Here is a 26,882-nt window from a genome sequence, read left to right on the forward strand (position 1 = left end):
GCCAAAAAATACAAGTGAAATTGAATGGAAGTGTATTGTTGTTACCTTTGAAGTGTCTTCTTGTCACTTTAAAAATTCTGAAGTACAGGACAGCCTTTACTTGGAAGTAAAATATCCCAAATTGCAGGGGCGGGTGGTGATTTGTGACCCTCTTACTTGCTTCGAAGTGATGAAAATGCTTTGGATCTGAACTTGCACTAGAGCATTAGCACCTATTGCTTTTGGCTTTGTTTTCCCACTGTTAAATCTGTTGTAATGAAGTCAACGTAAACTTTCTTATCAAGGCTTGCAGGACTGTTCTTTATGACTGGAAAAGTCACATATTTTCAGATGTTTTGAAATTTAGCAGCAGTAACTTTCCCTTCCCAAAGTGATTTGAAATGAACATCCGAGACAATGAACTACCTCTGACAAACTCAGCTTGTGCTTTGTTGTCATCTGTGATGATTTAGATTCCCCTTTCCTTGGCTGTGAAATCGATGTCACAGCTGCACTAGGTACTGGGCAAATGATGTTCTTTTTATCTGCTTTAAATATGAAACTGCATTCTTATCACTGTGGGTTGAAGGACATCTTTGTACCTGAACACTTTGATTTGAGGATGATATCAAACAGATTTTGACTCAGATAAATATTCAGTTGTGCCAGGAATTACAAATAGAATCTTGTGACCTTGTTTCAATCAGGAGAAACGTGAAATGAGTTAAGGAAAAATGTATTAAAATAACATTTTTGTTTTCTTTTTGCTATAAAATAATTTATGTTCCTCATAGGAAATTTTAGAAAATCCAAGCAAAAAGAGAAAAATAAAAATCACCTGCATTCTTACCACCTGCAATAATTATTCACATTTTAGAATAAGCATCTTGTGTATACACACATTTATACACACTACAGGTTTTTTTTTTTTTTGCGGTACTCTATGCGGGCCTCTCACTGTTGTGGCCTCTCCCGTTGCGGAGCACAGGCTCCGGACGCGCAGGCTCAGCCGCCGTGGCTCACGGGCCCAGCCGCTCCGCGGCATGTGGGATCTTCCCAGACCAGGGCACGAACCCGTGTCCCCTGCATCGGCAGGCGGACTCTCAACCACTGCGCCACCAGGGAAGCCCTACACCACAGATTTTAAAATAATGGATCGTGATGTACATGTTATTTAGTATTTGGATTTTTTTTAAATAAAAAAACTTGATAGAGTGTGGGGATCTTTCCATGTCAGTAAATACACAAAATCAATTTAAATTATTTTAATCAGTTTCCTATTTGTCTCTCTGCATTTAGATTGTTTCCCATTCCCACAGTTACAAACATTACAAAGTATATCCTCATACAGATATTTTAAAAAATTAAAACATTCAAATATTATAGAGGGTTGTAAGATGGGAAAAGTAAAAAATTTTCTTTCCTCTTCCCCTAGTTCAATTAACAACAAGCATCTGAAAATACTTTCTGACTGAGATTGTTCACATGATTATTATTTTATCTTTAATTAACATCCTTTGGTTAATTATATCTTTTCTTTAAATTTTTAAAAAAATTTTATTTATTTAATTTATTTATTTTTGGCTGCGTTGGGTCTTCGTTGCTGCGCGCGGGCTTTCTCTAGTTGTGTCGACGGGCTTCTCATTGCGGTGGCTTCTCCTGTTGTGGAGCACAGGCTCCAGGCGTGCAGGCTTCAGTAGTTGTGGCGCACAGGCTCAGCAGCTGTGGCTCGCAGGCTCCAAAGCGCAGGCTCGGCAGCTGTAGCGCCCGGGCTCAACTGCTCCGAAGCACGTGGGATCCTCCCAGACCAGGGCTCGAACCCGTGTGCAGGCGGATTCCCAACCGCTGCGCCACCAGGGAAGCCCAGTTATATCTTTAATTAATATTTCTGTCTTTAGTAATATCTCTGCCTTTTCCCTTGATTTATCATCTTTCAACAGTGTCCAGGGCTATATTCTCAAAGATGAGGCATTTATCACTTCTGTATTACCTCCCACTTCCCTGATCCCCCAACTCCAGACTGTAGTAGTTACTTTTTTGTTCATGTAATTAACAATACATAATTGAATCTCTATTCTTATTGTCAACTTTAGTGTTCCTAGATACTCCCTTACCAAAGATTAAAAAATTGATTATCCTTCCATCTCTCTTCCCATGTCCTAATATTTTTAGCTATATTGTAATTTTATTTTATTTTTTAAATTAATTAATTAATTTATTTATTTATTTTTGGCTGTGTTGGGTGTTCGTTGCTGTGCGCGGGCTTTCTCTAGTTGCGGTGAGCCGGGACTATTCTTCGTTGCACGGGCTTCTCATTGTCGTGGCTTCTCTTGTTGTGGAGTACCACCTCTAGGTAGTTTGGTACTTTTCTATCCTAGTATATCTGTCTCTGGGTCTAGCGGATCCTCCTCAACTTCTTTTCAGCTTCTTTCACATTTCATAGGTCATATTCAGCCATATAACTAGTGTCTATCCTGTGTGTCCTCTTTCTTGGTTCCCTTTTCATTTTGCTAGAATCTTTTTCTACCATTTTATTTCCCCCAAACCCCATTGTACACTATACTCTGAGTGCTTGTGTCACATATGCAATTATTTTGCCCAAACTTGATTGATTTTTTGGCTTGATTTGGATTGATTGTTTAGAAATCTAAGTTCAAAATTGGTTTTCCAACTTGGAGGATAAATGAGAAACTAATAGAAATGGTTATTACCTTTGGAGACAGGTGAGTGGGGAATGGAGCAAGTGGGGATGGGAGTGAGACTCTGAACACTTTTTTTTTTTTTTTTTTTTTTTTTTTTTTTTTGCGGTATGCGGGCCTCTCACTGTTGTGGCCTCCCCCGTTGCGGAGCACAGGCTCCGGACGCGCAGGCTCCGGACGCGCAGGCTCAGCGGCCATGGCTCACGGGCCCAGCCGCTCCGCGGCATATGGGATCCTCCCAGACCGGGGCACGAACCCGTATCCCCTGCATTGGCAGGCGGACTCTCAACCACTTGCGCCACCAGGGAGGCCCTCTGAACACTTTTTAATATAGTTTCATTCTTTTACCAAGTAAAAGTATTATTTATAAAAAAAATTAATTGAATAGTAAAAACACACAAACCTTTTCCCACCCTAAAAAATTTGAAATATTGTTCAATTGTCTTTGAGAATTAAATGTTGTTGATGAGAAGTTTGGTGCCTTTCTTACCCTTGTTTCTTCTGGTAACCTGTTTTCTCACTCCCTCTCTAGGAATTTTCAGGATTTTCTCTACCCTTGGAGTTCTGAAATATTACTAGATGGAGTCTAGGAATGAGTCTTTTAAAAACTAATTTTGTTTGCCTCCACATAGATCATTTCAAAATGAAGACTCATGAAGTTTGGGAAGATTCTCTTCAGCTATTTCCTTGAATATTTCCTTCCTGCCATTGTCTCAGTTTGAAACTTCTCTTAGACAGATCTTTGACTTCTGGATCCATCTTCCATGTGGCTTAAATTTATTTTTATATTTTGAAATTTTTTACTTTCTAGTTCCACTATAGGGCATTAAATTTAATTCTGATTTCTTATTATCTTATTTTCATTTTATTATTCACACAGTCCAGTGCAATTTTTTAAACAACTTTATTATTTTTTTAAATAGATTTATTTATTTTATTTATTTATTTTTGGCTGCGTTGGGTCTTTGTTGCTGCATGTGGGCTTTCTCTAGTTGCGGCAAGCAGGGGCTACTCTTTGTTGCAGCGCGTGGGCTTCTCACTGCGGTGGCTTCTCTTGTTGCCGAGCACGGGCTCTAGGCACATGGGCTCTAGGCACACGGGCTCAGTAGTTGTGGTACTTGGGCTCAGTAGTTGTGGCTTGCAGGCTTAGTTGCTCCGCGGCATGTGGGATCTTCCCGGACCGGGGCTCAAACCCGTGTCCCCTGCATTGGCAGGCGGATTCTTAACCACTGTTCCACCAGGGAAGCCCCAGTGCAATTTTTTGACATTTGTATTTTTAATGTCAAAAAGCATATTTGTTCTCTGATTGCTCCTTTTTCCTCACAGATTACATGCTTTTATGTGTATCATGTACACTCAATCATTTTGAGTATTGCATAAATTTTAAAGCAATTTTAGTTTCCTTATCACCTCAGGTTTCTCTAACGTTAGTTGCCCATTTATTCATCTTTGTACTTCTTTCTTCATGCTATTGATTTTTATTCAAATATCTGGTGGTACTTGAGAATCCAGTTATATTTATGAATAAAGGCTTTGTTAAATAAAGGTAGCTGGTGTGGGTTTTTCTCCCAAGAGGAGTAGATCTATTTCCATAAAAGGGCCATTCCTTGAATGAGAGAGCCAACTGTTGGCTCTGTGTAAGTTGGCTAGGTTTGCTGAGAGGTAAACTTCTCTCTAGGGTGGGAAGGTGTGAATTAGGCAGGCCAGTGGCAGTCTGAGTAGACCAATTAAATATTGAAGACTGGAAAGGTGATTAAAGATTTAATAATAAAAAGAGGCAGAACCAGATAGATTCACAGCTATATTTTGTAAGATTGATTGAGACCAGATAATCTCAATGTTATTTAAACTATTCTAGGTCACAGAAAAAGATGGAAATCTCTATGATTCCTTTTGAGAAGCCAACATAACTTTAACCTAAAACCTAAAAATAAGGGAAAGGAATACAGAACAAGCACGCTTTTGAATATAGGAGGAAAATCCCTAAATTAAATACTACTAAGTAAAATCTGCTATTTATCAAAAGGATAATAAATCATGCCTAGAAAACTTTATTCCGGGAATACAAGTGTGTTCAGTATCAGAAAATCTAGCAACATAATCTAGGATAATAACAAATTAAATAAAAAATATTATGATCATATCAATAGATGCTGAAAACTTTTGATAAAATTTAGCAGCCATTCTTAATTTAAAAACTCTATAAAAATAGGGACAAAAGGGCTTCCCTGGTGGCGCAGTGGTTGAGAGTCTGCCTGCCGATTCAGGGGATGCAGGTTCGTGCCCCGGTCCGGGAGGATCCCACATGCCGCGGAGCAGCTAGGCCCGTGAGCTATGGCCGCTGGGCCTGCGTGTCCGGAGCCTGTGCTCCGCAACGGGAGAGGCCACAACAGTGAGAGGCCTGCGTACCACAAAAAAAAAAAAAAAAAAAAGGGGGGGACAAAAGCAGACTTCTTAAATATAACAAAAACCAATTACCAAACACACCAGTAGAGCTCATTGAAATATGGTTTCAGTTAAAATTAGGAACCAGATAAGGATGCTTGCTGTTGACATTATTATTTGATATTATCTTGTAGGCTTTCTAGCAAATACAATCACACAAAATGATAAAGCTGGTAGAGACGTTGGAAAAGAAGAGATAAACACAAGCTGGTAATATGATTGTATAAAGCCCAAGAGATTTAGTACTATATCACTAGAGTTAATAAAGCATAAGAAAATAGGAAAAATAATGTATTCACAACGAGAACTACAGCAACAAGGACTATAAAATGCTTGTTTTAAACAAGAAAAGGAACATCTTTATGAAGAAAATTATTTTACACAAAACCTGAACAAATGGAAAGACATACCATGCTCTTGGGAAGTCAATATTAAAGAAATCGATTCTTTCAAAAGTAAATCCAATGTAATTATAATTAGAATACTAATGTGTGTGTGTGTATGAATAAAACAAACTTAATGTTTAAATAAAAGAATAAGTGCCTCAGAATAGGCAAGAAATTTTTTGTGTGTGGAAATATTAAAAGCTGGTAATGATGAGCTTGCCTTCCCTTGTATCAGAATGGACTTCAAAGCTCCATAGCAAATCAGGATGACAGTGACATAAGAATAGCAGGTAAATTGGTGGAAATAGAATGAAAGATCCAAAATAGATCCCATTGCGTATGAGAATTTAAAATATATGAAAAGTATTGCAATCAAATGGGAAAATGAAGATACTTTTATTTTAATTAATTAATTAATTTATTTATTTTTACTGTGGGAAGATAATAGTAGTCACTATGTCTTGGGTGTTGTGGATGACCTGGGATATGGTAGAAACAATGGGATTTTTGAATTACAGTTTTCCACATCAAACCACCAAAAGTTGCAAGTAATACATGAATTTAGTAAAGTTGCATGATATAAGCAATACACAAAAATCAGTTGAGTTTCTATATGCTAATAAAAAAGTATCAGAAAGAAAAATTAAGAAAACAATCCCATTTACAATTGCATCAAAGAGAGCAAAATACCTAGGTATAAATTTGACCAATGATGTGAAAGACCTGCACAATGAAAACTGTAAGACACTAATAAAGAAACTGAAGAAGAAACAAACAAAAAAAAATATGCTGTGATCTGGCATTGGAAGAATACTGTTAAAACGTTCATTCAGCCAAAGTACTGTACACATCCAATTCAATCTCTAACGCAATTAAAATAGCATTTTTCACAGAAACCAAACTAACAATCCTATCATGTGTGTGGAACCAAAAAGGACCCCAAATAGCCAAAGCAATCCTTAGAAAGGACAGCACAGCTGGAGTCAGCTCACTCCACGACTCCAAACTATACTATGAGCTACAGGAACCAAAGCTGTGGAACTGGCACAAAAACAGGCACATGCACCAGAGCAATAGAACAGAGAACCCAGAAATAAACCCACATGTATGTGGTCAGTTAATTTATGACAAAGCTGCCAAGGACATGCACTGGTGAAAGTCCCCTTAATAAATGATGCCAAGGAAACTAGATACCACACACCAAAGAAAGACACTGGGAACTGTCTACACCGCACACAAAACTACCTGAAATCCACAATATTCCACATGGAGCCCTTCCTCTGCTGGCTCCTCTGAAAATGGACCCCCCTCAGCTACATACAAGAAGCTTCTCCCCACTTTCTCTTCACCTTTTACTTCTGGTGGTGCCTCCCAGCCAGTCCTGAAGACAGTGGGCTCCTGTCTGCATGGGTGAGGCCCAGTGTTGTCCAGAAACTGAAGCTCCAGTGTGTCCTGAGGAGACCTACCTCCCATCATTGTGGACTCGGCCAGGCATTGTCCCGAAGCCAAAGCCCTGGCGAATCTCAGATCCAGTTCAACCAAAGTTGTGATGCTTATTGGCCTTATGGAGTCCACATGTTATTGAGACACCGTAAGAGATTACAGTAGGAGCCACCATGTCTTGAATGCCATGGATGACCTGGCGTGCAGCCCCAAGGGTGGCGCTGGTGAGGCCATGGGCGGAGTGGGTGGCAGGGGTGGGGTCAGACATCTGGCTGCCCTCCTCTTTGGCTCCAGGGTAGCTCACCGACTGGGGAGTTCCGGCCCTGTGGGGACCCGGGCTCCATTCCTGCTTCAGGTCAGTCCCCCTGCACCAGGATAATTTTAATAGGTAGTGATGGCACAGCTGGCTATCCACCTGGAGGATATAAACTTCCTCTGTGTAAACAAGGACTTTGTGGCTGTAGAGAGACAGTTTCCTCTGTCTTGGTTATTTTGATTTCATTTGAGACTGGTGGAAATGAAACAATTTTATTTTCTTTTAGCTTTTTATTTTAACATAACTTTTGATTTACAGTCAAGTTGTAAGGAATTCCCATATATCCCTCACCCAGATTCCCCATATGTTAACAATGTACCACATTTGCTTTATCTTTTTCTCTCTTGACATATTTCTCTTAACATAAGTTTAATAATTTCTTAATAGTTATACTACTAATATTATATATTAATATATACAATACTAACAGTACATATAATCTAATACAGCATAATGAGCTTAGTACATTAAATAGCCTTTCATATTTCCTGTCCATATTTCTCTGGTCATCTTGAAAAATTTTTTAACATAACATAACAGACCATACTTTGCAACTTGCTGATGTTCCCCTAAGATTTCTAAAATCTAGATCCTCATCCTAGCTCTCTCTCTCTTTTCCGCTTACAATTTAGTTGAGTGAACCGGTCATTTGTCCTATAACATGCCCACAGTCTCTGCTTACTCTTTGCATCCTCGTGGTGCTGTGCAACCCATTCCTCTGCCCCTCTGTATTCCCTGAAGACTGGTTGTTTGATGTAGAGGCTTGATCAGATTCAAGTTTGATTTTCTTGTCAAGAATATTTCATACTGTTGTATTCTAATTATTTCGTACTTTCTTTAGTAGCTGGAATACTTCCATAAGGAGAATATTCATCAACTATTTGGTTATGCTGTCTAGATTGTTTTTAACTTTTGCAGAAAGGAGTCAATGAATTATGGTACCTAGCTCAATAATTAAAAGTTGTTTGGGCTTTTTATAGCTTATAAAGAACCACATCCGAATACCGAGCAGGAGTTCATTGGCAGATCAGATTTACTGGAAGTGATTCACAAATATCATTAATAAACTATTATTATCTCCTTCACTTAGCTGTGCCTCATGACTTCTCCTATTTAACTAAATCCAGTTCATGATTCTTGACAAACTTTAAGGTATTCATTTAAAATGAGTAATGAAATAATTTAACAGTGAACCACCTTTACTTATGTATTTTTATATTGAATAGCAGGAAACCAAGAGAGAAATTTGTCACTTTTGTTTGAGAACACAGTTAAATTTATTCTTATTTGACTCTTTCACCCTGGTTGATTAACCAGCTGTGTTTAATTTGAAAGCTTATGAAATTAAGTTTCTTATCAGCACAGAACAAGGCATTTTATAGTATAGCATCTGGATTTAAAAGTGTTTTAAGTCCAAGGAGATTATTTTTACAGCTTTTCATTAGAGCTGACTTTCTATAGCTGAAAACTACATTTCCAAGACTGCAGCATAACTAGTATTCTGGATGAAATCTAGATTTTGTACATGCAGAATAGACTCTGGAGCTGTGTTATGTGGGGAGAGTGGCAGGGCATGAGATAACCGTGTTCCAATATGGTTCCTGGCGGACAGTGTCACTTTTCCTGCTCCAGCAGCTTCCTGCAATAGCATTGGCAGTGCACCCCATCACAGCAGAGATAGTCTGGCTAAGCATTCCTGGAAGTTCTGCTTAGATCCTATTCTTCCATTCCTTCCAGTGACTTTGTAAACCACACACACAAAAATCACTTTCTGCTTATACCAATTTGAATGATTTCCATTATCTGCAACCTATTTCTCACTAATAATAAAGCTATTGATTTTTGTATATATGTATATATTTTTTGATTTTATTATCTTTGTACTGAGCCATCTTATTCAATTTATTTATTGCCTGAGATAATTTTCTGGAAGTTTCCAGTTAAAAATTGTACAGTTTTCATCTCCTCTTTGCCAATTTCATCCTGATTTCTCTTGAATATTTGCACCATATATTGTAGGCAATAGTGAACATTTTGCAGTTTTTCTAACTTTAATGGAAACTTCTAGTCTTTCCAACTGAAAATAATTCTGACTTTGGAGATTACAGGTGTGTAATGTTATGAAGGTATTCATCTTTTCCCATTTTATTAAGAGTTTTCTTTCTTTTTTTTTTGTTTTTTGCAGTACGCGGGCCTCTCACTGTTGTGGCCTCTCCCGTTGTGGGGCACAGGCTCCGGACGCACAGGCCCAGCGGCCATGGCCCACGGGCCCAGCCGCTCCGCGGCACGCGGGATCCTCCCAGACCAGGGCACGAACCCGCGTCCCCTGCATCGGCAGGTGGACCCCCAACCACTGAGCCACCAGGGAAGCCCAATGTTATTATTTTATGAATGAATTATTTTAATATTTCACCTTGAGTATAGTCATTAATTAGGTTTCTTGTGAATATTTGAAACTTTTTCCTGTCTTTAGAAATGTCATCTATCCATAGAAGGATAGATGCTCACTAAGAGTTAAAATTTTGCATCAGATGGTGGGTTTGGGGTGCTCATTGTACTTTTTTTTAATGCTTTCCTGTGTATTGGAACATTTTCATAATAAAAAGCTGGAAAAAATCAGATCTATTTATATAATTATAAGAGACATCTAAGAATGCTTCAGAAATGATCAGTGAAGAGAGGGAGTTGGCCATTGGAAGGGACACAGTGGCTGTTTGAATTATAAGCAGACAGTTGTTACCCTCTGTTGTTTTTCCTCATGGAGCGTGGAAATGCTGTGGTGTGTGACAGGAAATATTTAGATTGGATAGTAGAGGGAACGGCCTTCTTTAAGAGACCATGCAGCTGCTTCCCCTTGCTTGTCTTTAAGAGCTCCATAGATGCTCTCTGTGTCACTTGGTGGAGGTGAGGTGGCTATCCCTTTGGTTGGAGAGAGAAGACAGTTGAATGGTTTCTCAAACAGACCCAGGGGCAGCTGCAACTCACATAACTGTATAGGGTTAGCCAGGACGGTGTCCAGTGCCCTGAAAACAGCAAGGGTGTAGATCAGGTTCTGCCCACAGTAGACCTGCTGAGCTCCACAGATTCCCTCTGTGGATTAGCCTCTGCCTTGTATCTCACCCAGAGCAGTTCCATCAGAACTCTGAGTACAAGCCAGGGAGGGGCCCTGGAGTTCACAGAGCCCAGCTCTTTACTCTTCTGGGAATAAAGAGTTCATACCAACCAGGCACTTAACAAAAGTATGGGATTTTCCAAGAGAAACAATCCTTATGACATTGGTCAGGCAAATTTCCCTGACAGTAAAAAGTCATTCACAGGACTTCCCTGGCGGTCCAGTGGTTGACTCCGTGCTTCCACTGCAGGGGGCACGGTTTCTATCCTTGGTCGGGGAACTAAGATCCCACATGCCGTGAGGCACAGCCAAAAAGAAAAGCAAAAAGTCATTCACCCAAAAGATAGTTGGTGCCCACTATATCCAGAGCCATACTGAGACTATTCGGGCTACAGGATCGTTTCCAGAGTGCCATGCATGGTAACATCTAGGGGGACGGGTTCTGGATTCTGACCTGGTTTTAAATCCTGACTCCTCCATTAACTAGCTATGTAACTTTGGAAGCAAGTGCCTTGTTGGTCTCTGTGCCTCAGCCCCCTCCTCGGTGGAGTGGGTTTCAGGATTACAGCATCTAGCTCATAGGGTCTGCTTGGAGGATTCGGGATAACATGTGTAGTGTTTGGAACACACGTAATAAATGTTCAGTAAATGTTCACTATTGTTATTTAGCCTGGGTGTGTTGCATCCTCTTTGACAAACCTCATGCTCTTCATTTTCCAACCACTCACCTACCTTAAACAGACCCCAAGTTACCTCAGGGCTGAGAAGCAGCTACTCTTGGATTTTCCTGGTTACCCAGCTGGAGTGGGTTTCCAGGCTCTCAGGAGCTTCTTGCCTTTCTAGCTTTATCAAAACCATTACATTCTCAGCTAAGAGGACTCTGACCCTCGCTATTGGGTTCTGTGGGTGAGGGAGCAAGTGAACCACCCTGTGGCGATGGCCTTGGGATCTGTCCTCCTGTCCTTTCCTTTTGAGCTATAGGTGTAACTGTGGGTGATGAGATTCATTTAGCTCCACCATGGACAGCCCCAGGGGTCCTGCTGTATTAACCTTCATCTACATTCAGGAGTAACATCCCTACCAAGGCCTTGGTGTAAGTCATTTTTGGGAGACTTTGTGACTCTATGTGCATCTAGTACATAGATGTGTTTGGATGGTTTCCCGGTTTCTGTGGAATTTTGAAACTTGGAGCCCCAAGTTTTGATTCACTGAGGGAAACTTTCCCCTCTCTGGAGTGAAGTTGTGGAGCTTCTCTGGAGACTCATTACAACATTGTGATAATAAGGCCCCAGCCACCTCAAATCCCTTGGCTGTTGATTGCTCTAACTTTGAAGCTGGAAGTTTGCCCTTTTATCCCCCAGTTGCAGAGCATAGTAACTTTGGGAAAGTTTAGTGAGTCTGGTTGAGGGAGTGAGGGAAGAATGGCAGGCAAGGCCCTTCCAAGGGCTGGATCAGTGGGGTTATGACCATGGGCATTGTGTGGCTGTGATGGGTGGGAGTGGTCCACGTCCAGGAGCTACAGGATAATTCTTCCTCTGTCCCTTTCCTAGGAGTCTCTGTCTGCCCCTCCACCTCTTCATCCACTGTGTCCACTGAGCTTGCCCACCCAGAGTGGCCTTCTCAAAACCTGGGCCCATCTCAAGGCATGGGCCTCCACACCTACAGCCTCTCTCTGCTCAATGTCACCTCTTTAGATGGGCTTTTCCTGTCCATCATGTGTAAAACAGAGCCCCTTCTTATCCTTCCCTGTCCCCTTACTATGCTTATTTACTTTTATTCATAACACTACCTGACATTTTATTTACGTATTTATATTTGTCTGTCTTCCCTACTAGAAGGAAAACTCTATGAGTGCAGAGACTGTTGTGTTCATTGCTGTGTACTCTATACTTAGAACAGGCTTGGCACAGAAGAGGTACTGAATAAGCATTTTTAAATGAAAACAAGAAAGCAAAACACCTCTTTCCCAGAGGAGTCTTTGCACAGAGGAGAGTAGCTGTGGGGTCTGGGCAGAAGAGGAGATGTGCATTTCTTGCAGCATTTCTCAGGGGTTTTGGGTGTAAGATGCAGGAGTACCTTTTTTTTTTTTTTTTTTTTTTTTTTTTGCGGTATGCGGGCCTCTCACTGTTGTGGCCTCTCCCGTTGCGGGGCACAGGCTCCGGATGCGCAGGCCCAGCGGCCATGGCTCACGGGCCCAGCCGCTCCACGGCATATGGGACCCTCCCAGACCGGGGCACGAACCCGTATCCCCTGCATCGGCAGGCGGACTCTCAACCACTGCGCCACCAGGGAGGCCCAGGAGTACCTTTTGAGAAGGGGATGTGAGGCATGAGAAAACCAAGGGTGAATCATGTAGAACAATTCTCATCCTCTTGGGATGATTGGTCTCTCTCTGAGAATGATACCAGTTGACTCGAGATGTCTTCAGCACCTTTGATTACTCCACTGAGATGAGCGTAATATGTTCTCATCCTTAGACCTCAGGAATGGGACCTAAAGTAATTTGAAGTATGGAGGATGAATACTCAAGAATATAGGCTTGCTTCCAGCCAGACAGGACCATTCCTTGTTTAAAGCACAGTTACCCTTGGTCTTCCTGCTTTTTCTCCTGCCATTTCTCCTAACAAGAGTGCTCTTCCTGCTGCTCTCCCTTTCCAACTGCTACCTCCTCTTCTAGATCAAGTTCAAATTCTTCTTTTGTGAAGCCTTCCCAGCCATCATGGGGAAGAGCAACCTTTCCTTCCTCTAAATGCCTTTAAGTCTTACTGTTCATGCTTTCATGACATTTGGCCATAAATGATTTGGGGGCAACTCAAGTACTAACTAACTAACTAACTAACCAACTAACTAACTCTGAAGTCTTTGGCTTCTCTAATCTCCAAAGGTCATCCTTCCCTTCAGTGTTTAAAATCACAAAAGTCCAAGCTCGGATCCTGATCCACCACTGAAAGTTCAGCTGTGGACTGGTTCCCCACCCATGTAATTCCCAGAGGATGCTTACATTTTCTGCCTAGCCCTGCTGGTTCTGGAGTTCTGCTGGGCTTCTGGCCATCTTGTGACCAGCTTCTCCAACTGCTACTGCTTTTCCCATACCTCCTCGCCCCAAGTACAGACGAAGACCCCTGTATTATCTGTCCAAGCACATCACAGACCAGCACCTACTGAAGCTTTGGGTTAATAGGAAGGACTTCTAGTATAGGCAAGAGGGAGGAAAACCCCATAGAACGAGATACAGGAAATTATTCTTGGAGTCCACCAGCCATATATACCTAGACAGGGTTTTTTTTTTTTTTCTTTTACACTTTCCTCATCCCTCATTCTGCTGCCACATGGCCACAAAACCTACCTTCTGCCATGTAGTACCCTTGCCTATATCTCTCTCTGCTCCTTTCATACCTGGGTGCAGGACCCTGATCTTTGAGACATCAGCAAGAAGGGAAAACCCCATTTTAGCCCCAGGCTCACTTCTCAGGACACATCTTTTTCTGCAGAGATGGATCTCATTCCATAATGCAAGCTATTTCAATGTCATGAAAGAGAGCAGTGTACCTCTCTCTGTCTTAACCATTGAAGACACTATTTTGGCTTTGCTGCCATAAAGCCATTGGAATGTTTTCCCAAACAAACATAGTCTGTTCCCCAAATTGAATCTGAAAATTGCTGATAAGTTTAAAATAACTTATTCTGGCTTTTAGACATTACATTTTCAAAAACTGGGGGGTTCAATCTCATTAGAACACTTCATCACACATTTTTTTTCTTTAAATGTGTTTTCTATCTTACAGAAATCGGCAGAATAGTAAAGCATCTAGGAGGAGATTGGTGGTGCCTTCTAAGGGAAGACCAGGAGAGTCTGTCTCTCCCTTCTGAAGCTCCGAGAGTGTCTGGAGGTGGGTGTGTTGTGTTTCAAGAGAGTCACACTAACAAAAATGTACTTAGGAGTGATGAGCATTTCAGAATGACATTTGGTTAATTTGCATGAGAGATAGGACTGCTAACCAGAAATGCTCTGCCCAGTCTCTTCCCTCCCTCTGCCCTATTCCTCCCAGTCAGAACCACTCCCTGAGATCTCAACGACCCTTTGTAAAAGAAAAGTGTGTTCTTCCATCTCAGTCAGTGGATGTCTAGCGTGGAGAAGTCTCAGGAAGCAAGCAATACTTCAGAAAGAGTTAAAAATTCCTCCCTAGTCATTCCGCCTGTCAGGGAGTAGGCAGTGGCCTGCTCACTGGATGAGCCCAAAGTCATCCAAAAGAGCAGGGGGGCCACTCCCTGGGTAAACTCATCCTTCCTGGGACAGAGCCCCTGGGAACTGAGATAATGGCAATCATGAGGTGTGCTCCCCTCCTCCACCGCTAGGGGTCTGCCATGAGCTGGCGAGGAAGGCAAGTCATGGACACAGTAAAAGGTGAGAGACAGCGGGAGGTGCTCTAAGTGGTTGATTACTTACCAAGGACCTAGAAATGAGGGAAATGGATGGTTCCAATCAGTGGTTCTTAACGTTTTCTGAGTCACAAAGTCATATGAGAATTTGACTCTTCTCATCCTCACCCTAATCTACGTAGACACACCATTTCACATATATTTTAAGGGTTTTCCCAGAATACCCTGGAGTTCATCTGTGGACCTTCTGCTCAAGACCGTAAACCCCTGGAGGGCAAGGACTGGGCTTGTTTGCTGATGTGTGTCCAGTGTCTACCTGAAGTGTCCAAGATGGAGGAAGTGTCAATAAATGTTCAGAGCTAAAAGGCAAAAGCAAACATGCACTTGCCTGGCAGAAGCCAGACCAGGGTGTGCAAACACCAGTGGCATCAGTGCCATGAGGAGCTTTGATGGTGACATCCCTGTCACTGTTCTTCTTGACATTTAAAGCCAGGGCTGCTGAAGTGTGAACTCTTCACTCTTCTGACCCTCTGGTCCTGACCTAGTGTGGTGACCTGAGACATGTACGGTCAGTGATGGTCTGGGGAAGAGATAAGTGACATTTTGAGGATTCTCACACTGCTACCTGGTTTTTGCAGTGGCTTTGATATCAATTTATTCTAAAGGCTTCTTTGAAGTCATCATTCAGCTGCATTTACTGAGCATCTCAGGGTCTACTGTGTTTCAGGAGGGTGCTTGATAAATGCTGAGGACTGAATCACCATAACGGCTGGTCTGGGTCACTTCAAAGTCCTCTGCCACTGCCAGCGAGGGAACAAGAGGAACCACTGTAACCACTACCACTTTCAGAAACTCCTACATCACTGGGCTGCTATGAGCCATGCTGAACACAGCCAAGTTGCTCATAGAACCTACTCCTAGGCCAATTAAGTTCAGAAAGGGATGGGGCTCCATAGTAAAGAGAACTGAGCCCCAAAATATCAGAAGCTTTAATGAAAAAGGTCTATCAATTCAGAAGCCCCCAAACTCACAGATTCTTCCAAAGAACTGCCAGAATGGAAGACACAGTGCACCAAAGATTTGGTGCTGAGCATAGCCCACCAGTTCACACACTTTCTTCCCTGTGGTAAGCTCCCTGTTAGGGATTCCATAGTCCTTTCCTGAAACTTATCCTCAGTCTGAGGCCACCGTCAGATCTATTTTTATGTCCTTAAATCTACAAGAAGATTAGAGTTCCAGTCCCTTTGAACCCCTGGGAGAGTCCTCATTTTATATGCAAATTGGTATATGAAAATAGATATGAGGGGGCACTTCTTACCTCTGCTGCAGCATTCAAGGCACTAATTAACATAAGTGGATGCTCTGGGGTGTGACCTTAGGAAGCATGTCAACGGTGCCAGGTGGAGGATGAATGTTATCTGCTCTTCCCAGATGCACTGGAACCCCAACTCTTGCCCAGCCAAAATATGCTGCTGGTCTAGCTTAGTAACAGTCATTTTGCCTTATTTCTGTAAATGACTAATGACTTTTTCTTCATTCTTGTTCTTCATAACCTCTCCATATATTTGGCACTGTTGACGCTCCTGCCATCTTGGATTTCTCCTCCCCTGCTTCTTAACCCTGCACGGTTCTGTTTCTGTTGGTTTGCTTTCTGACTATTCCTCTTGTTCGCTGTGGTGATTTAACCAAGGGCTTTCCCCAAAGCTCCACCCTTTTTTCCTTCTCTACATAAACTTCTCCAGAGTGTACAGTTTCATATCCACTTGCTTGCTTGCTCACTCACTCACTGAGCCTCTCTCACGTCCCTTATGTGGTACTAGGCTTAGAGAACACCAAGATGAATAAAATCTAGTTTCTGCCTTCAGGGAGTCATATAATTGATAAGTGGTAACTTGACCCAGTGCCTGGCTCCTTCTACTCACATTCCAGTGCTCACTGCCCTCTGTCTAAAGACTGTAAGTTATTTATGCATGCTCAGTCTTAATCCCACATGACTCCTTTGCCTGTAACTCCAGCCTTCATTGATTTTCTTCTCCAACAAACTGCTCTAGTCAGGAGAGCTGTTTGGTTTTTTTTTTAATTGAAGTATATTTGATTTACAATGTTGTGTTAATTTCTGCTGTACAGCAAAGTGATTCAGTTATGTACATTATTTTTTATATTCCTTTCCATTATGGTTTATCACAGGATGTTGAATATAGTTCCCTGTGCTATACAGTAAGACCTTGTTGTTTATCCATTTTTAAAAATGTATGTATCTATTTATTTATCTATTTATTGATTGATTTTTTGTGGCTGTGTCGGGTCTTAGTTGGGCATGTGGTATCTTTCGTTGTGGCGTGAGGGCTTTTCACTGTGGCATGCGGGCTTCTCTCTAGTTGTGGCACTCGGGCTCCAGAGCACGTGGGCTCTGTAGTTGGGGTGCGCAGGATTAGTTGCCCTGCAGCACGTGGGATCTTAGTTCCCCAACCAGGGATCGAACCCACGTCCCCTGTATTGGAAGGCAGATTCTTAACCACTGGATCACCAGGGAAGTCCCTCCAATTTATATATACTAGTTTGCACCTGTTAACCCCAAACTCCCAATCCATCCGACCCCCACCCCACCTCCCCCTTGGCAACCACTGATCTGTTCTCTATGTCTGTGAGTCTGTTTCTGTTTCATAGATAAGTTCATTTGTGTCATATTTTAGATTCTATATATAAGTGATATCATATGGTATTTGTCTTTCTCTTTCTGACTTACTTCACTTAGTATGATAATATTAGGTCCAATCATGTTGCTACAAATGCCATTATTTTGTTCTTTTTTATGGCTGAGTAGTATTCCGTTGTATATCTTTTTTTATCCATTTATCTGTCGATGGACATTTAGGTTGATTCCATGTCTTGGCTATTGTGAATAGTGCTGCTGTGAATATAGGGGTTCATGTATTTATTTATTTATTTATTTGGCTGTGCTGGGTCTTAGTTGCAGCACGCAGATCTTCACTGTGGCTTGAGGGATCTTTAGTTGTGGCATGCAGGATATTTAGTTGCAACATTTGAACTGTTAGTTACAGCATGTGGGATCTAGTTCTCTGACCAGGGATTGAACCCAGGCCCCCTACATTGGGAGCGTGGAGTCTTAGCCACTGGACCACCAGGGAAGTCCCACATGTACCTTTTAGAATTACAGTTTTGTCTGGATATCTACCCAGGGGTGGGATTGCTGGATCATATGGCAACTCTGTTTTTAGTTTTCTGAGGAACCTCCATACTGTTTTCCATAGTAGCTGCACCAACTTACACTCCCACCAATGGTGTACGAGGGTTCCCTTTTAGGAGAGCTGGGTTCTATTCCTTCAACAGTTTTATTACCTTGGGTAACTCATTTGACCTGTATTGGATTTAATATCTCTATCTGTGGAATGAGAAGGTTGTAGCACCAGGATTCTTTCATCTCCAAAATTCTATGATCATTTACAACTGGAGGGAGGTAGTGGCTAATACGAAACAGCAATTATATAGTGAAGCTAATGCTTTTTAAAAAAAACTTATGAGCAGCATCCTCATGGGGATTGCTAGCACATCATAAAATTGTTTGCTGAGTCTGGAAAATATTTGTCCTTATCACTTATTATAATTAGACAGTCGCCAGAGCTATTAACATGTTCAGGTAAGAGGAAGGCAGGCATGGGAGTGGTTGAAGTTAAAGCAGGATTAGATGGCAGCCTTAAACTTTCTGGAAGGATTGTCCTCATATAGGTACTGTTCTGAGATAATTGATCTTTATAGTAAGTTTGTGCCTTTATCTGTAAATTTATACATGTTATTCATGTTAAGTAAATTTCTATAGAGTAAGCGTTCTGCTTCAGATCTTAAAAAAAACCTTCCTGATTAGAAAAATGATACTATTTCCTTAGTCATTGATACTTTGAATTAAAAAAACAGATCCATTCAAGCTAGTTGACTAAAGGGGTATGTGTACGTATGTGAAAGGATGAACTATTAAATGGCAGTGAAAATGAATCACACGCAGCACAGTTGAACCTCCCAAATGTAAGATTGAGCAAAAGATGCCAGACACAAAACAACAGATACTATATGGATCCATTTATATGAATTTCAGAAACAGGCAAAACTAACCCATGATGTTAGAAATCAGGATAAAGGTTACCTTTGGGATGGAGGAAAGGAGTTAGAGAGGGACTTCTGGGGCACTAGTATCATTCTATCTCATGACCTAGGTGGTGGTTACACGGGTGTGTTCACTTTATGATAATTCATTGAGCTTGTGATTTGTGTGCTTTTCTGTGTATGTGTTATATTTAAATTTAAAAAGTTAGGACTTCCTTGGTAGCACAGTGGTTAAGAATCCGCCTGCCATGGAATATTACTCAGCCATAAAAAGAAATGAAATTGAGCTATTTGTAATGAGGTGGATAGACCTAGAGTCTGTCATACCCATATGCTAACACATATATATGGAATTTAAGAAAAAAAATGTCATGAAGGACCTAGGGGTAAAACAGGAATAAAGACACAGACCTACTTGAGAATGGACTTGAGGATATGGGGAGGGGGAAGGGTAAGCTGTGACAAAGCGAGAGAGAGGCATGGACATATATACACTACCAAACGTAAGGTAGATAGCTAGTGGGAAGCAGCCGCATAGCACAGGGAGATCAGATCGGTGCTTTGTGACTGCCTGGAGGGGTGGGATAGGGAGGGTGGGAGGGAGGGAGACTAAGAGGGAAGGGATATGGGAACAGATGTATATGTATAACTGATTCACTTTGTTATAAAGCAGAAACTAACACACCACTGTGAAGCAATTATACTCCAATAAACTTGTAAAAAAAAAAAAAAAAAAGTATCCACCTACCGATACAGGGGACATGAGTTTGAGCACTGGTCCGGAAAGGTCCCAAATGCTGCAGAGCAACTAAGCCCGTGCTCCACAGCTGCTGAGCCTGCGCTCTAGATCCCGCGAGCCACAGCTACTGAGACCGCAAGCCACAGCTACTGAGCCCGCAAGCCACAACTACTGAGCCCACGTGCCACAACTGCTGAAGCCCACATGCCTAGAGCCCGTGCTCCACAACAGGAGAAGCCACTGCAATGAGAAGCCCACACACCGCAACAAAGAGTAGTCCCTGCTCACAGCAACTAGAGAAAGCCCGCGCGCAGCAACGAAGACCCAACGCAGCCAAGAATAAATAAATAAATAATTTTTAAAAGTTAAAAACACTTGAGTTCTACACTGTGGATTCCAAGTGGCCAGAAAAGTATGTCTAGAGAGGGAGAACCCAGCTTAGGCTTGAGCAGGAGGGACAAGAGCTAGGCTCTGGAAATAAGGTGGGTGAAGACATTCCAGTTGGGCCAGCTGGGGGCAGAGTGAAGACAGCGGTCAGACTGAAGTAAAAGATGTGTACAGGAGTGTGTAAGGTGGGAGCTGAAGCTGGGAGGTAATTCTGGGAGAGACGTGGGTGGGGTTCTTGAGTACCCAGCGGAGCAGCTTGGTTTTTTCTTTTGGATAGTGGGAGATCACTGGAGACTTGGCATATTGATAGCAGAACTTGAGGATGCTGGAGAGGAGAGTACTCGGTAGCATGGAGTGGTAGGGGTGGGGACAATTGTCACGGCGGTACTGGAGAGGGGCGGATGGAGGACTGCACTCTGAGGATCTCTGAGATATGTCTGGTAGTGTTGATCCTGGCTAGTGTTCCACCTCCTGATCTTGCTAGTGTAGACATGTTTGGGTTTTCATCCTTTCCTAAGTGGGCCCCAGGGCATCAGACTCAGGCTGTGTTCAGGGACAGCTTGGTAAATTGTGCCCCTGAGGATTCCCCCATGATTGGATCCTTCTCAGAAAGTGCGTGCTCTCACCTGAACCAAGCCTGCCCCTCCCTGCCCCAGTGGGGGCCAAGCATGGGACCCATACGTGAGACCCTTCCATTGTATTGCCACTTTCAACCCTGATCATGCAGAGTTTGCGGCAGTGGAAACCTCAGTGTGACGGTGCCCAAGCTTGGGGCTGCCCTGTGGGCAGGACATGCTGGGAATTGGCCCGTGTGCCTCATTTTGGCTAATGTGAGTATTGCTGAGTCCCCTGGGTGAGTGTTGCTGGTCACTCTGTAGAATGCAGATGGTGGAGGGCAGTGGGGTGGTCTCTTCATTCTAGGAATCCGAGGCAGGAGGCTTAAGCAAAATTCCCAGGTAAAGAAGCATCTTCCCTTGTCTTCACTCTTTGTAGCCAACCAGATATGCTGTCCAAGGAGAAAACAATTGATTAAGGCAGAACTGCGGTCTGATGAGATGTATCCCAGGGTCAGGAGTGACAGTGTTCTAAGGTGGGATGGTCCATATCTCATAAGGACGAGGAAAACAGGATTTGTCCTTTGCCAAAAATGGCAGGATAGCAGAGCTTCTTGAAATAACAACATTTGATTATGGTGGTTTATGATTTTCTAAGGCACTTCATATGCATTATCTTATTTTCCATTTTGAGCTTCTCAACCAGGCTGTGAGAAAGATAGGGAAAAGAGGATTATCCCTGCTTATCATGTGAGGATTTATGTGCAGGTGTCTGGAAAGGTGAGGTGATTTGTCCAGTCTCAAAGGTGGTAAGGGGTGGAACTTGAAACCAGGTCTCTCCACTCCAGGTCCAGATTTCTCTCGATGTACTAGTTATATTTCCCCAACAGGATTCAACTGTCCTGCAGTAACCGTACGATAAGTTTAGCCCCAGGGACATTTGGCCTACCAGTCTCTGAAAACATCTGATGGGGAGGTGGTACATGTTGGATTGAGGGGACATAGGAGGAGGAAATGAGAGAAGCGGGATGATAATTGTTGCTTGACAGGTGAGTGCAGTGTTCCTTTTCCCAAGAAGCAACCAGGACTAGACTATAGGCATTGAGCAGAGGACGACAGAGGAGGCAGGGAAGATGGCAGCATGAGAGGGGGACAAAGCACCATCCAGTAGCTTGCTGGAGAGGCTCCCCCGACCTTCCCTACCTGCGTCAGATTGTATAGACAACATGGGAGGCTCCAGTTGGTCAGTAGATGGCCCAGTTGGACTGAAGGCTACTTCCTCACCCATTCAGGGTGAGGGCCCAGAAGATCTCTAGACTTCTCAGTACTGGAATGGGTGCCACTCCCTGTAACTTCCTAAGGAGTGTAAAAACCCAACAGACTAAACTTTCCAGCAGTCTACACCATGTGCACGCTCATCAGGGAAGACTTCACAGCCAGGTCAGAAGTCCAGATGAGTTGGGAGGGGTTCATTTCACCTGTCAGATGCTGCTGGTCTAATGTGAAGCTCACTGTGGCTTTTGATCAAGGTAATTACTGTAGAAGGTTCTAGGTGGCAACAAAGTCTGGATGAGCAGACCTGAGCTTAGAGGTGGCATGAGGGGTCCCCAGTTGAGCTGAATGCAGAGCAACCATTTGGCTTTTCTGGGTTGCCTAAAGGGCAGAAGGTCCTGTTATAATCTAAGGCATGTATCTTTGCCTTCATTAAACTTCTTGAAATTTTTGATATTAAGGGGTTACTTTCCACGGGGTGCAGTGGCAGTTCCTGCAAAGATGTATTTTGAGAGTTAAATGAGATGTCTTGCTCCCTCATCTTACTATTTCCAGCCTTGGTGACCAAGGTTCACCCTCTGCATCATTCTTGATTTTCTAGAATTTGAATATGTCTGCTCTTGGTAATTGCTGTGTGTGTGTGTGTGTGTGTGTGTCCAAGCAAGTGTGTCTGCCGTGACTAGGGGTCAGGGCTTCTCCCTGGGGCCATGGTGTTTCCTCCTGCCACATTCCTTCTTAGAGATCCTTGGCAATGATCCATGCTACCACGTGGCAGAACCTTGAAAACATTATGGTAAGTGAAGGAGGCCAGACATAAAGGACCACATATTATATAATCCATTTATGTGAAATGTCTGGACTAGGCAAATCCACAGACACAGAAGATAGATTAGTTGCCAGGGAAGGGGGTGAGGGGAGGGATAAATTAGGAGGCTGGGATTAACATATACCCACTACAATGTATCAAATAGATAACCAACAAGGACCTACTGTATAGCACAGGGAACTACACTCAATATTATGTAATAACCTATAAGGGAAAAGAATCTGAAAAGGAATATATATATAACCAAATCGCTGTGCCGTACACCTGAAACTTACATGATATTGTAAATGAAGTATGCTTCGATAAAAAAAATTTTTTAATTGGTTGCCCAGGATTGGAGGGGTTGATAAAATTGTTCTGAAATTGATTGTGATGATGAATGCACAACTAAACACTAAAAGCTATTGATTTGTACACTTTACATGGGCGGATTGTATGGTATATGAGTTATATCTCAAGGAAACTTTTTAAAAAGAAAAGATCCTTGTGCAATACAGACACAGTGAGTTGGCTGCAGAGACTGTGTGATGTGACTACAGTGAGGTGGGGGCAGGTCTTGGGGACAGACTCCATGCAGGAGTGGCTGAGAGCGAATTCTGAGATGGGCAGAGGTTAACTCAATCCTTGGGATTTTTGCAGCTTTTTTCTTCACTAGTTTATTTTTCTATCTTCCCTAGTCCAGTCCATAGACAGTCTTGGTCATTAGTAAGCAGCAAGGTCCTACTGTATAACACAGGGGACTATATTCAATATCCTGTGATAAACCATAATGGAAAAGAATATGAAAAAGAATATATATTGTATAACTGAGTCACTTTGTTGTACAGCAGAAATTAAACACTACATTGTAAATCAACTATATTTCAATAATATTTTTAAAAAATTAAAAGAAAAGAATTTGTATGGATTCACAGTCTTTTCAACACTTGTTTTTATCATATGTCTATTTTTTTCAATATAGGGGGTATAAAATAGTATCTTGCTACTGTCTTAATTTGCATTTCCGTAATTACTAATGAGATCAAGCATCTTTTGGTACATTTATTGGCTATATTTCTTTCCTCTTTAATGTAATTCAGGTCAAATGTTTGGCCCATTTTTTTGTTGGATTGCTGCTTATCTATTCCTTATGGCTTTGTAAAAATCAGTATACTGATTATATATTATGGTTACTAAACATTTGTCTGTTATCTGTGTCACAGATATGTTCTCCCTGTTTGTAATTTACCTTTAACTTTACTCTGGGGGTATTTTATTTTATTTATTTATTTATTTTGTTTGTTTGTTTGTTTGTTTTGCAGTATGCAGGCCTCTCACTGTTGTGGCCTCTCCTGTTGCGGAGCACAGGCTCCAGCCACGCAGGCTCAGCAGCCATTGCTCACGGGCCCAGCCGCTCCGCGGCATGTGGGATCTTCCCGGACTGGGGCACGAACCCGTGTCCCCTGCATCGGCAGGCGGACTCTGAACCACTGCGCCACCAGGTAAGCCCTGAGGGTATTTTAATAAACTGAAACTCTTAATTTTAATGTAGCTTAATTTATCAATATTTTCTTTTTTGTTTAGCACTTTTCTGAACTTCTTTAGTAAATTCTTTTATATGCTAGGGCCCCAAACAATATTCTCCTATCTTTTCTTCTAGAAGTTTTGATTTTTACATTTAATTTTTTTGTCCATCTGGAATGGATGTTAGTGTCTGCTATGAGACAGGGAATCTAATTTGACTTTTTCCCCATATGGACAATCAGCAGTACCAGCTTCCTTTCATCTCTGACATGTAGCACTGTTCCATATTTGTGTGGGGTTGTTCCTTCACTCTTTATTGTGTTCTGCTGGTCATTTTGCATATATTTGTGCCAATACCATCTTGCCTTCATCACTCTGGCTTTATGTCGTGATATCTGCTTAGGCAAGTCCTCCCCACCATCTCCTTTAGCAATGTCTTGACTATATTAGGATCTTTGCTGATTTACATTTTATCCCTCAAATGGGATTGTAATGTTACTACTAGTTTATAACTTCCTTTTAAAACAAACCCTTAATAATAATAATACATTGTGAATATTTTGGCATTATTATATAATTTTTAATGACTACATGATATGTTATTGTTTAGATATTCCACAGTTTACTTATTCCATCCCCCATTTTTGGATATTTAAGTTGTTGCCAAATTGTCATTATTATAAACAATTTTGTGGTGAATGTCCCTGTTCCAAAATATCCATGACTATTTCCTCAAGATGGGAGTAGGATGTCTAAATCTAAGGATTGGCGCAATTTTCAGGTTTTTTGTTTTTGTTTTTGTTTTGATGTGGACCATTTTTAAAGTCTTTATTGAATTTGTTACAATATTGCTTCTATTTTATGTTTTGTTTTTTTGGCCACGAGGCATGTGGGATCTTAGCTCCCCAACCAGGGATCGAAACCACACCCCCTGCATTGGAAGGCTAGTCTTAACCACTGGACTGCAGGGAAGTCCCTAGGTTTTTGATAGAAATTGCTAAATTATTTTTTAGGAAGTTCACATGAACTGTGTGATAGTGAGGTCTCATGGTAGGCTCCCTTACTAACAGTGAACATTATCATTAAAAAAACAGCAATGGGCTTCCCTCGTGGTGCAGTGGTTGAGAGTCCGCCTGCCAATGCAGGGGACACGGGTTCGTGCCCCGGTCCGGGAAGATCCCACATGCCGCGGAGCGGCTGGGCCCGTGAGCCATGGCCGCTGAGCCTGCGCGTCCAGAGCCTGTGCTCCGCAACGGGAGAGGCCACAACAGTGAGAGGCCCACGTACCGCAAAAAAAAAAACAACAAAACAAAACAAAAAACAGCAACAACATATGTTTTCCAACTCCATAGGCAAATAATTTAAAACCAAGTTAAATTTGGCTCACATATCTAATCTGGATTAGCACATTCTATGTTTGTATTTTTCTAGTGAACAGCCATGGGGTTTCATACACTGAACACGCTCCTAAATACATCTCCCTTTGTTCCATTAGGGGAACTGAGCTGGGCCTGTGGGCCCATGGAGAATCAGACTGTCGGGGTGATGGAGTTTATTTTGCTGGGATTTCCTCTCAGCAGGCAGGTGGAGCTGCTATTCTTGGTGCTGCTACTGTCCACACGTCTGCTAACGCTCCTGGGGAACCTGCTGATCATCTCTGTTGTGCTGTCCTACTCCCGCCTCCACACCCCCATGTACTTCTTTTTTTTGGCGGGGGGAGTTCGCGGGACTCTCACTGTTGTGGCCTCTCCCGTTGCGGAGCACAGGCTCCGGACGCGCAGGCCCAGTGGCTATGGCTCACGGGCCCAGCTGCTCCGTGGCATGCGGGATCTTCCCGGACCGGGGCATGAACCCGTGTCCCCTGCATCGGCAGGTGGACTCTCAACCACTGCGCCACCAGGGAAGCCTGCTTCTACAAGCTTTTTCAGCTACAGGTAAATGTCTGTACAGGTAAATGTCTGGACCAGGTACAAATCAAAGTGAGCATACCTGACTCCTGTCTGATGGAGCTCACCCACACAACTGACAGATGAACATAAATCAAAGTGAGAATTACCTTTGGCAGGAGAGATTTTTTGTTTCTAATCCTTAATTTTTAACTATGAAAATACACAGTCATTGTAAAATTTCAGCCAGTACAGAAGTGTATAAAATAAACCATGAGAGTTTTACCAGCCAATTCTACTCTCCAGCAGCAAACATTGTTAATTAAGTAATTTATGCTTATAGAACATATGCATATTTATTCATACACACTTAACTTTTACTGTACAAAAATGGGATGGTGTTATATGAATTGTATGCAATTTGATATTTTAAAATATCATTCCTTGCCAATACCTATAAAACTATATAATTTATTTTTAGATGTCACTTTTATAAACAATGGGTACTGAGATTTCTAGTATTTTGTCAATGGTGCTAAAAGTTATTGGCATAAATTCCTACTCTTAGTACTCATGGCTTATAGCGTTTGTCATTTTAAATTTCAGTAGATTATTTTGGTAGAGTCTACCAAATTGTCTGCAAAATTTGTGGTAACAATTTCCTCACCCACAAACATTGTATGAAAATGTCCATCTTCCTCACCATTGGCATTACGAGATATTGTCAGTCTTAAAAATTTTTTTGTCCTTCTGCATGTAAAAAATTGTATCTCATTATTGTTTTAGCAGTGAAGTTTATCATCTTTTCATATGTTCATTGGTTATCTGTATATCTT

At 42.0% G+C, this 26,882-nt stretch overlaps 1 long non-coding RNA gene across 4 annotated transcripts in view; it reads left to right on the top strand.

Moving 5' to 3' along the window:
• LOC132488384 (uncharacterized) overlaps positions 1-26,882 on the top strand; it is a 67,034-nt gene that overhangs the window by 33,286 nt on the left and 6,866 nt on the right. For 3 of the 4 annotated variants that reach the window (XR_009531742.1, XR_009531740.1, XR_009531743.1), the window contains 2 exons: positions 14,166-14,270; positions 23,959-24,138. This is a non-coding gene — a long non-coding RNA (uncharacterized LOC132488384). Of the gene's footprint in view, positions 1-14,165; positions 14,271-23,958; positions 24,139-25,655; positions 26,872-26,882 lie in introns of those variants that run through there. The other variant, XR_009531741.1, reaches the window with a different exon arrangement.

This window comes from Mesoplodon densirostris, chromosome 4, assembly GCF_025265405.1.
Source record: "Mesoplodon densirostris isolate mMesDen1 chromosome 4, mMesDen1 primary haplotype, whole genome shotgun sequence".
NCBI lineage: Eukaryota > Metazoa > Chordata > Mammalia > Artiodactyla > Ziphiidae > Mesoplodon > Mesoplodon densirostris.